The sequence below is a fragment of the Diabrotica virgifera genome, chromosome 9 (assembly GCF_917563875.1).
Source record: "Diabrotica virgifera virgifera chromosome 9, PGI_DIABVI_V3a".
In the NCBI taxonomy this organism is placed as follows: domain Eukaryota; kingdom Metazoa; phylum Arthropoda; class Insecta; order Coleoptera; family Chrysomelidae; genus Diabrotica; species Diabrotica virgifera.
The window spans coordinates 184,615,272-184,628,091 of record NC_065451.1 but is presented as its reverse complement, the minus strand read 5'-3'; positions in this window follow the sequence as shown (position 1 = coordinate 184,628,091).

Below are 12,820 nucleotides of genomic sequence, written 5' to 3'. Positions count from 1 at the left end.
AATACATGAAAATTTTTAAGACGGTTCGTCAATTAATTTAAATTTTATTCAATTTGTTTATCCCAAGGAGCTTTTTTCGCAATGTTATTGTTCAGAAAATAATAATGATACAGCAATTCTGTGAAAACAACATGAAAGAAGAATAGTCATATTTTCAACGAATTTAAAAAAATCATTAAAAAGTAATTTTTGTCACTCAGAAAATATTTTACTAAAATAGAGTCATTTTTGGCTTATAAACAATTTGAATAACTTTGTTAATATTGACTGTAGGCTAAAACTACAATGGAATTTGAAAAACCACGGAGTTAGCCACGTTTTTATTTAATTGACGGCTACTTTGTTTATAACAATTAAGCAACCTAGCTAGAGCCATTTTGAAGTTGAAGATATATAGGTTATGTGTAAAAGTTTGAGTAAACTTTGAACCTCAACAGAGTGGTTAATAAAGCTTGAAAAATGGCGTCCGAACGGAATTAATTGGTGGTCGGTGGAGGGGAACTACTAAAATACGTTCACTCAAAAAATGAAACTGATTCTGCAAAGATATGCTGCGATTAACATCGCTGGAACTTGTTGATGGATTTTGACCATAATTTTTTTAATTTGTATTTACTCGTAGTCTTACAGAGTACGTTATGTACACACAACCCTACCAAACATTACAAAATGTTAGGGGGAACTCCCCTTATCACTCAGGGATATGAAAAATAGATTACGACCGATTCTAAGACCTACCGAATATACATATATTTATAATTTCATAAAAATCGGTCAAGCGGTCTCGGAGGAGTATGGAAACTAACACTGTGACAGGAGAATTTTATAGATGTAAATATATAGATGGATATTAACAACTAGGGGTTGGTGATAGAAGAGTGAAAATTAAGGGTTGTATGTATTTTTTAATTCTACATCATACAAAATTAAGGTAGATAATTTTGTCCAAAAAAAAAATAAAAAAAATGTCAGGGGGCAACCACCCTTATAACTTATGGGTGTAAAAAATAGATTAAAACCTCTTCAACGTCCTACAGGATAAACGTGTAAAATTTTATAAAAATTGGCCAAGCCGTTTCGGAGTAGTATGGTAACTAACACTGTTACAGGAGAATTTGATGTATATAGAAATAACTGCGAATTAAATAATAAAAGTGGCTAACTTTAAACCTAATTAACCTACACAAAAATGTTATTTTCTGAAAATTCGTATAAAAATACCAGCTTTTGAAATCCTAAAGTAGATTTACTCTATAGTCAATATTAACAAAGTTATTCAAATTGTTTAGAAGCCATAAATTACACTATTTTACTAAACTCTTTTCGGAGTGACAAAAAACGACTTTTTAATGATTTTTTCAATACTTAAAAAACATAACTATTATTCTCGCATGTGGTTTCTACAGAATTGCTATGTCATTATTATTTTCTGAACAATAACATTGCGAAAAAAAGCTCTTTGCGATAAACAAATTGAATAAAATTTAAACTAATTGACGAATCGTCTTAAAAATTTTTGTGCATTATATGGAATTCTTGACTCAACTTTTCGTGTAATACGAAAGTCTTAAGGCTATTTTCGCAAAAGTTATAGCACATTTTTTATTTTTGAAATTTTAGTCTTATTTTGCACTTTCCGAAACAAAAAAGGATCCGACCAAAATTCAAAAAGTGCCATTCTTGGCTCATTTTCAAAAGGAAGAATATTATAAATAAGATATTTAATTACCCTATTTTTACCTGCAGCGATTTAAACGAAAAAACTGCTATTTTTGAGCTTTATTTGTTAATACAGTGGAACTTCGATAACTCGGATTAATCGGGACCGCGGCCGATCCGGGTAATCGAAAATCCGGGTTAGCCGGAGAATATGGTAAAAATTAATAAAATATAGTATACTTACAGATAAACTCCGTTATAATTGAAATAACATAAAATATATTATGTGCACAGTACACATCTAAATTACGTATAGTTGTATAGAGATAGAGTATAGAGTATTGTTCATTTCTTGGTAAAAAACTCAGTCAGTTTCGATTGTGTCAATTTCGTCTGCCGGTTGCGTGCTGTGCGATCCCGCAGCCTCTTCAACATAAGCAGTTCAGCCTGAGAGAGTCTCATTTTTAGCTTTATTAGCTTTGCACCGATTGTCCAAACTATTTTTTGTTATCATTTTGAAACAAATTTCTTCGATACAATATGATGCTGAAATTGTTTTTAAAGATTCGCCTTTATCAATCCTACCCAATGCTTCTAGTTTCTTTTCCATTGTCACTACAACATTTTTACGTTTTGTTGCCATTACGTAGACAAAAAAACACGCAAACACAAACCTATCTGAAGCACGATTACAGAACGGAAGCGAACACTACGACTGTACTACACACAATACCGTCACATTCGGAACGATGTTATGTTATTTAAGAACATATTTAAGAACAGTGGAGACTAAGACTATTGTTTAAAAAAGAATTTTTTACATAGTAATTTAGTCATTTTTAAACAATGCAAGGCAGTTTGAAATAAATAAAGGAATACAGGTGCCTGTTGTTTCCGATAATCCAAGGCAATGAATGTCGCTCTGCCGCCGTGTGCCATGAGTCATTTTTACTATCGTATAGTTCAAATTACACAAACACACGTTATCTCTCAAATATTATATTACATACATTTTTATTGTTGAAATGTTTGTCTGGTGAAAATCGGTCCGGGTTAGCCGGACTTCCGGGTTATCGGGAGCCGACTAATTGGGGTTCCACTGTAACTAAGTTTCTCGTCCGAACTGTGACGGGCATTTTTGTATTTATAATATATTAGGTATATAGTACCCAAAAAATCCATTTGCAACCTGGCTGCTCAAGTGTCCCGACAAAAACCTTATTTCCCTGGACTAATTCCTGTTTAGACTAATGGACAAAATGGAGATACACACTGGAAATATGTTTCTACGCATGAACCTCCCAAGAACATTGTTACACGTATCGACTTTTTCTGATGTTATTTTTAGGCACTAATATTTATTTTGAGTTTACTGATTTGTTATTATTATTTTTACTAACTTACTTTTAAATGTGTGGGTACTAACTTCCCCGTGTGGGATGCGGGACACTAAGTAGAATACACCCACAGGATCTCCTCCTTGTCGTAAGAAGCGACTGCAGGAGCAACTGACCGTTGTCCCTACTTAAAATTACATATCGTCCTTTACCTACCTATTTACCTAAAACCTATCTCAACCACACCCCGAGTGTTGGATGAGTCCTTTTGACCGTGTTCGAGTGGATGGGGTCCATTTTGCGCGGGGGGTGTGTGGCATATACATGTCGCGCACGCTACACACAAACTGCGTTACTTGCACCTCTCCCCATTCACACACTCCTAAATTCCTCAAACTTTGACCGGAAGGTCGATAAACGTTCCTGACGGAGGGCAGCAGCGACCGCCAGTACCAAGTTAAGGCGTAGAGGAAATTATCCTGAACCGGCTTATCATTGGATTTTCACAAGCGGAGCTGTACCAGCAGAAAGGTTGTGATACTGCGATGAAATATGGCAGGGGAAACCACTGCATAATCATTCCCAAGAAAGTTATGCGTGATGTCGTCGAATGAAATGCCTCGGATGTTGTCACGCAGCCAGGTTGACGACCGGCGCTACCTTGAGTCCGGGTCAAGTAGTGCAAAATTGGCCACCGGCCACGCAAATGTTAATGACCAGGCATCGTGTGGAAATTCAGCTACTGGTCTGCAAAAGAAAAACTAAAACTCAGACAGATATTGAAGGTCGGTACATGGAACGTACAAGGGATAAAGACGATCGCAGGTAAGCTAGCAATTATTGAAAACGAGCTAGCAAGATACAATATAGAAATCTCTGGACTAGCTGAAACTCAATGGTTAGGAGAGAGCCATTTCAGAACACATAATGGCAATTATATTTACTTCTCTGGTGCTGAGACCCAGAACTATACAGGTGTTGCCATTCTGATCTCACCAAGATTACAAAAGTCTGTCGTCGAATTTAAAGCTGTGAGCGATATGATAGTTCTCCTTAAACTAGAAGACAAACCACATAAACTTAATAGCATACAAGTTTATGCGCCAACCAGCATATCAGATGACATAAAGATCGAGGAGTTCTGCGAAAAACTGGAAACGACAATCGCCAACATACCAAATAAAGAGCTTACTTTAATATATGGCGACTTCAATGCAAAAGTTGGCAACACTACACAGAATGACGACATAAAGAATGTACTGGGGAAGTTCGCTATAGGCCAGAGAAACGAAAGAGGTGACCGTTTAATCGAGTTTGCTATCACAAACAATTATTCTATCATGAATACTCGGTTTAAACACCATGTACGTCGACTTTATACTTGGAAACGTCCTGGAGATAGGTCTAGAAATCAAATAGGTTACATCTTTACCAATATTCGCTGGAGATTGTCAATTCAAACAGTCAGATCATATCCAGGAGCGATATGCGGATCCGATCATACTCTACTCGTAGCTAAAGTAAAGCTTAAACTTAAAGCGCCCAACAAACGAAAAGAGACAAATACGATAGAACTAAGAAAGAAGGACGACCTTCTCCAGGAAGTACATAAAATAATGCTTCCTATTCCTAACGGAACATCACAGGAAATATGGGAGACTTTTAAACATTGTGTAACAACACCAATTGATCATCCAAAGATAAATAATCCTGTGAAACGGAAACACTGGATAACAGATGAAACCTTTCAAATCATTGAGAGTAGAAGAAATCTTTGTAAAAGTGGCGTGCATAGTGAAAGGGAAAAAGCTAGTTTAAGAATTCTCAATAGAGAAATAAAACGAAGATGCAAGACACACAAAAACCAGTACTACCAGGGTATATGCAAAGAAATTGAGAGACATGATCAGAATAATCAGCCGAGAGATCTATTTAGAAAAATACGCTACTTAACAAGAGACTTTAAAGCCAGAACTTGGGCCATTGAAGGCAACACTGAAACTCTGAGAACAAACAGAGAAGATATAGCAGAGACATGGAGATCGTATTGCAGGGACCTATATAAAGATGATCAACGCCAAGAACCTGTTAACCAAATATCTGACGAGGTGGAAGAAGAACCTGATATACTTGAAAATGAAGTAAGACTCGCGATCAGTAAGCTCAAATATAATAAAGCACCAGGTCCAGATATGATAACAGCAGAAATGCCCAAAGCCACAGAAGAAACTGGCGTAAAATTACTTCATCTACTCTGTAACCAAATATGGCATTCAAAACAATGGCCTGAAGACTGGACAAAATCTACAATAACCCCAATTCATAAAAAGGCAGCTTCCATAAATGCGACAATTATAGAACTATTCTCTTATATCACATGCCAGTAAAATAATGCTACATATAATCAACGAGAGACTAAAAACATTCCTTCAAAGAGAAATCCCACAAGAGCAAACTGGATTTACCAAAGGTAGAGGTTCTAGAGAACACCTGTTAAATATAAGACAGATAATCGAAAAATCTAGGGAATTCAATATTCCACTGTACATATGCTTTATAGATTATCGTAAGGCGTTCGACAGGGTCAAGTGGAGACACTTATGGCAAATACTAAAAGAAGTGGGCGTACTTAAACACCTTATTTCGCTTATAACTGAACTATACGAACACACTACTGGATCAGTTAAAGTGCTTGACACATTTTTAAACGAATTTCATCCAGAACGGGGTGTCAGACAGGGATGTATACTATCTCCACAATTATTCTATATATATGGAGAGCATATTATGAGAAGAGCACTTGAAGGATGGGAAAAAGGCATCTCAATGAATGGTCGTAAAATAAACAACCTACGTTTCGCAGATGACACAGCCCAGCCCTTCTTGCAAATAGTGAAGCAGAGCTGATTGATCTTATACGACTGGTTGAAAACAAAAGTCAAATATTTGGTCTGCAATTAGACATATCAAAGACAAAGATCATGATAGTGGACAGACTACATAACAATCATCCGCATATAACCACAATTAATCGGTTTGAGGTTGTGAGCTCATACTTATATCTATGATCATTAATCACAAACACAGGGTCACTATAGGAAGAAATAAAACGTAGATGTGATCTAGCAAAAGTCGCCACAGCAAAAATGACCACAATATAGAAGGACTGTCAAATTTCAAGAGCGTTAAAGATGGGGTTGATCAACTGCTTAATATTCTCAATACTGACTTACGGATGTGAATCTTGGACCCTGAGAAATTCGGAAAGAAGAAAGATAGACGCCACTGAAATGTTCTGTTGGAGACGAATGCTACGAATTCCTTGGACCGACCATAGAAAAATAATTCGATTTTAAGAGAGCTAAAAGTTAGCCAACGGCTCTCCAGTAAAGTCCATCTCCAACAATTAAAATACTTTGGACATGTTATGAGAACCAACACAGAAAACATGGAAAGACTCATTATACAAGGAAAGGTGGAAGGCCGAAGATCACGAGGAAGATCCCCAACAAGATTGATCGATCAGATTACAGGAATATGCAAAAGACCTATGCATGAATTAAAAGAAATGACCAGAGACAGAGATCTTTGTAGACGGACAATACACGACATCACGTCGACCACTACACTCCCTCCGGGGGTCAGGATTGAAGAGAGAGACTTTTAAATAAATAAAAACACTGAATTTATATTCTTTAATTATTACAAACTTATTTAATTATTTAATTATTATCTACAAAATCTAATACACAATAACTACATCTAATAACTGATTGCAATATATCGCACTCACAGATACTCTGTCGAAAAGCGATCCACACTTCGCAGGATATTCGATCATCCATCGAAACCGCTGTCAGGTTTCACGTGGGAATGGTATTCTCGTGAAACACGGAATACCGCACACCACACACACATTCCCACAAAACTTTCGTCCACCTGACGTGGACTTCCTGGCAATTGACGTGCATATCCCCAATAACGAAACCCTCACGATAGTCTCTTACTACAAACTCCCGGGTCAGCCACTCAGCAGGCACTTGCTTGAGTATTTTTCGACGCTTAGCAAGGCCGTGCTGATGGGTGACCTAAATTGTAGACATACACAGTTTGGTGATCACCGTTCAAACCCAGAAGGCATCCGCCTCACGGATTATCTACTAGACCTTCCCATCTCAAGAATCACCAACACTGAATACACGTTTTTGAACGCCAATGGGGCCTCTATTGTCGACCACATCCTAGTTACTAGTAACATTCTGGATCGGTTCGGGGATAGATGCCACATAGGCGATTCAATAACGTCAGAGCACGTACCACTTCTTGTCGACACCGACATACTAATTCCAAAACAACCCAACCCTCCAAGATCCATAAGAGACTATCGTCACGCTAACTGGACTGAATTCCAAAATTTCATCACTCAAAATCTCCCTATGTTAGGCGAACTCGACACTAACGATAGTATCGACACCAGTGCAACCGAAATTGAGAACCTCATCACCGAGGCGATCACGCACGCAATCCCACTTAAACAACTAACCTATACATTACCGGCACTTCCACAATACATCATTGCCAAAATCAAACAAAAAAGACGTCTTCTACGTCAATACAAGGCCAACAGAAATCCACTAATCAAAACAGAATACAACCGAATCTGTGCCAGGATAAAGAGGGAGATATCTAACCTAACGGCTCGCCGGTGGGAAGATACTACCTCAAAACTGGACTACAGAGACGGAAGTAAATTCTGGCAGAAATTCAAAGTCCTAACAAAACAAAAACTATCTCAACCATCCCATCTGTTGGTCAACAATCACATAGTCAATTCCCCAGAAGCGAAAGCTGAAGCATTCAGAAATTCGCTTCAAAACAATTTTCAAACTCCAGACAACCCGAACTTTGATCGCTTATTTAAATTCAACACAGAATACATAGTAAATGTTACTCTCAACCACCACATTCCAGTCTATGATCCTATCATGGACCCCCTCACAAACAGGGAAACGGAGAGCTTTTGCCAAATAGGCAAAAACAGCGCTCCCGGACCTGATGGCATCAACCGAAGGTGCCTCAAAAAACTTCCAGAGAGTATCATCCCTCTTCTAACTAAAATATTCAATGCATGTCTCAAAAACAGCCACTTCCCTACTCCTTGAAAAGTGGCCAATACCATCATGCTTTTGAAAAAAGGCAAACCCCCAACCGACGTGGAATCCTATAGACCAATCTCTTTAATCAACACTCTGGGTAAAGTCCTTGAGCTAATCCTAAAAGAGAGGCTCAATGACTTTCTCGAAAACCACAATATCATACCAAAATTCCAATACGGATTCCAGTCAGGTAGATCTACTAAACATGCATTAATAGATTTCACTACTAAAGTTACTCAAACCATCAACGATGGTTCATTCGCCATAGCCACATTCCTGGATGTGTAGAAGGCTTTCGATCAGGTCTGGCATGACGGGCTTGTTCGGAAACTTCTGGACATCGGGCTACCACTACAATTTACCAAAATTGTACACTCATACCTCCACAACCGAATTATCAGAGTGAACCTAAGCGATCAAAAGTCCACCCCCTTCACTCCACAAGCTGGAGTTCACCAGGGTTCAGTCCTAGCACCGCTGTTGTACATCATCTACAACAGCGATATCACCAACCAAAATATCCCAGGTACTCGGCTGTTTCTCTATGCAGACGACACGGCACTGCTCACAACAACCTCTCGATACAACCCAAGACTCCTCCACAGAAGAGCCCAGGCTCTGTTGGACGGGGTTGGCGAATGGTGTTGTAAGTGGAGAGTCACGCTGAACGCGAACAAAACAACAACAATTGTGTTTCGCGCCCCTTCTGTGTCAAAAAGAATCATAATTAATGAAGACGACCAATATCCACTTAGTCTGTTGGGAGAAAGGCTTGTTGTTAGCCCGACTGCGAACTATTTGGGAGTACTGTTCACCAGGACTCTTAACTGGGACGCAGATCTAAAGGCAACTTTAGATAGGGTAAGGAACAGGGCCAGACTTCTCAACCCTCTCTCTGGAAAAATTGGCAAGACACACAAGAAGACTCTCATTCACACTTACAAGACCTTTATTCGACCCGTCATGGAGTACAAATCATGCCTCTACTCTCTTTGCGCTAGAGCAAAACAAGAGAGGTTGCTGAGGGCAGAACGTAGAATCTTGCGTAGATGCAACTATGAGCACTGGCGATACCCCTCAAACGAAATCCATAACATCTCAAACATCCCCAAAATCACCGAGAGAATAAACTCTCTGAACAGGAACTTCACAATCAAAGTAATCAACGGCCCCCCCTCCGACACACAAGAATCTCTCAAATGTTCCTGTTCATCTTCCGGCCACGTACTCTGCCGAACGCCCAAACACAAAAAGATTCATTTACCGTCTGCTCTAATGCAAACATGCATTGACGAACTCCCGGCAGAGTACGAAAACATCCTCGAGGCTACTCCGTTAGCCTTCCGTACCCACCTATAACATATCCTCTTCCCTACCCCGAACAGGGAGAAGTTGGTTTTTTGCGGTTTCCCAACTTCATTGCACAATTATACCTGTTCGTCCCAAGAAAATAGCCGCAACTATTTTCTCCACTCAAACGCTCACTGTCCACGTTTCGCTCAAAAGCCACCTCCTGACCGCCCACGAGGGACGCAGGTTCGCCTGTCGTTGTACAATGGTTTCTAGGGAGACTGGTCGAGAGCAAAGCACGGACAGTACACGTAAATGTCTATGGAACCAACAACAATCCATCAAAACTTTCTTCTCTGTTGACTTTTGGCCTTCTGGACACCACCGTCCGGCATAACCAAGGAAAAACACCAGGACACGACACTTGCCCCAGTGTGTTTTTCGGACTGTTTGCTTTTACTCACAATACATTCACGACAAACCCTGAAGAGGACAAAATCCTAAACGGGGACGCACATTGAACGCATTTCTTCTTAGCAATTATCTAGACAAGCAAATCAAACAATGTGGCATGGCATGATTGCAATATAGTCCTGTCGCCAGGGCGTACAACGGCCTCCGTTAGTTAGATACTTACTCATTTTTTACACTTATTTACATACTGAAGTTTTTTTTTATGTATTTTTACCCGTACACGAATTTTTTGGATAACAATTGATCCGGATGTCATACATTTTTTTGTATTTTTTAGGTCATTCATCATCAATGGTGCTATGAAAGAGCCTCGATCTTCCCAAGTCTATTACGCCATTCAGTCCTATCCATTGCCAACCATTACACTGACAGTTTGCCTTTTACATCCTTCTAAGTTGCTCTTGTATTCAGTTATCAGTTGGCCATTGAAATTCAATATATGAGGTTTTAATCTTCAAAAAAAATTCAAATCACGTGGGAAGAGTCCTGTGTTGCCCTGGGTAATATCCAGGCATATCTGTAACATATTTAAACTTTTTTATTAACATGTAACATGACATAACTGTTTAATTTTAGGGCTTTTTAGAAACACTGATGATGAATTTCTTAATCCGAAAACGTTTTGTTTTAATGTAACCCTTATTTAGGGTATTTTAAATATACATTTTACTACAAATCTAGTAATTTTTTTTTAGCTTATGGACTTTTACAGTACCTACCTACATTAAATACACATACAGAGTGGGGCATTGATGCGATGAAGATGAAGTCCAATTACTCGTTTGTCATAAGAGCTACGAAAAGAAGTTGCTTAGGAGCTCATATTAATAGGGTGACAGTGTATGTTTATTTAAATGGAACGCCATGTATATTTTTACATTTTGGATTCTCCTCGATGTCTTGTTTCTTAAAATATGCGATTTTGTAATATTACATGAAGTAGTTTAAAGATAATTACGTTTTTTCCTGTTCATTTCGTATCAACATTCACACCCTGTATAATTGTAGTTATTTGACATCAAAATTTCTATTTATGTTCAAATGATTTGGTCTAAGAGAAATTTTCAATTTTCAACGTTTTCGAGAAACTAATTTAAGACAGCTGATTCTTTCATATATTGTTCCCTATGCTTCCTCAAACACCGTACCGGGCATCTGGCTGCTGATACAGGTTGCGTTTATTACTGCGCAGCACACCTGCACAGGTAAATACAAAATCAGGGTGATTGATTAGTGTTCTAAAGCTTAGTAGATCCGCTATAGTAATAGATAGCAATAAAAGTTAATAAAAAAACTTGTAGCCAACTTTGAGCTTCGCGTTACAAAATTAGTTAGAATGTTACAGGGTGTTCGATATCATAGTGGCAGACCAAACTTATGTTTTTTTTAAATGGAATACCCTATATTTTATTTTATATTCGAAATCCTGTTAACTTCTCCATCACAAAAATATAAAGGTTTGTTATGTTATACAGGGTATTTACAAAGTTATAACCAATGTTCTACGAAAATCGTAATAAGTTCAGCTCCCTGTAAAAATAAAAATAAGCACAACAGCAATGGTTTATTGGTGCCATATGTTTTGTTGATTGTCAAAATTTATAAAAATGGTTAATATTGCTAATTTTCTTTATATCGAATACAGGATGAGTCAAAACGCAAGTACATTATTTTCTCAGTAATTTTAAATAGAAGGAACACCTTAATTAATAACTTGCTCTGAAAAATTAAAATATCTCGAAAACTAACAGATTTAGGCATAGGGAATATCATACAAAAATTAAAGTACGGTAATGATACTTTTCGATGGTGATATAAAATACAGGGTGTTCCATTTAAAATTTCTGAGAAAAGAATGTACTTGCGTTTTGACTCACCCTGTATTCAATATAAGAAAAATTAGCAATATCAACCATTTTTATAAATTGTGACAATCAACAAAAAAATATAGCACCAATAAACCATTGCTGCTGTTGTGCCTATTTTTATTTATACAGGGAGCTGAACTTGTTACGTTTTTCATAAAAAATTGATTATAACTTTGTAAAAGCCCTATATAACATAACAAAACATATTTTTATGATGGGAAAGTTAAGAGAATTTCGAATATAAAATAAAATATAGGGTGCTCTATTTAAAAAAAAAACAAAAGTTTGGTTTGCCACTATTTTATCGAACACCCTGTAACATTCTAACTAATTTCGTAATGTAAAGCTGAAAGTTGGCTACAATTTTTGTTATTAAGTTTTATTGCTATCTATTACTATAGCGGATTTACTGAGCTTTATCACACTCATCAATCACCCTGTATATTAAATTTAAACTATTTTAGGACGAAACATTTTTTTGTCATTACTTTTTATACCACAAAAATGTCTGGCAATTATAGGTCATATTTCTAATAACGTTTAAAAGGTAATGACAAAATAATTTTTCGTCTTACAATAATTTTAAAGTCGATATGTTTACCTGTACAAGTGTGCTGCGCAGTAATGAACGCAACCTGTATCAGCAGCCAGATGGCCGGTACGGTGTTCAAGGAAGCATAGGGAATAATTTATTAAAAAACCAGTTGTCTTAAAATAATTTTTTTTCGACGTTGGTCCTCTTGGTCCAATTCTTAGATAATCTAGTCTATTATGGTGCAAAATTATTAATATCGCAAAATGTTTAATTTTAGTATACAGGATTGGTCGAAACTCGGAATGAGTATTTTCTGAGTTTTATTAAATGGAACACTTTATATTTTAGTATTTGAACTATACAAAAACTTATTTGACTATAAAACCACTGAGATGTTGAATTGCTTAGAAATGAATGGCATATTTAATATATCAAGTAAATCTGCATCATTGTAGTTGTCCAAAATGTTTAATTTGAAAGCAATATGTTGTAGAAATTCAT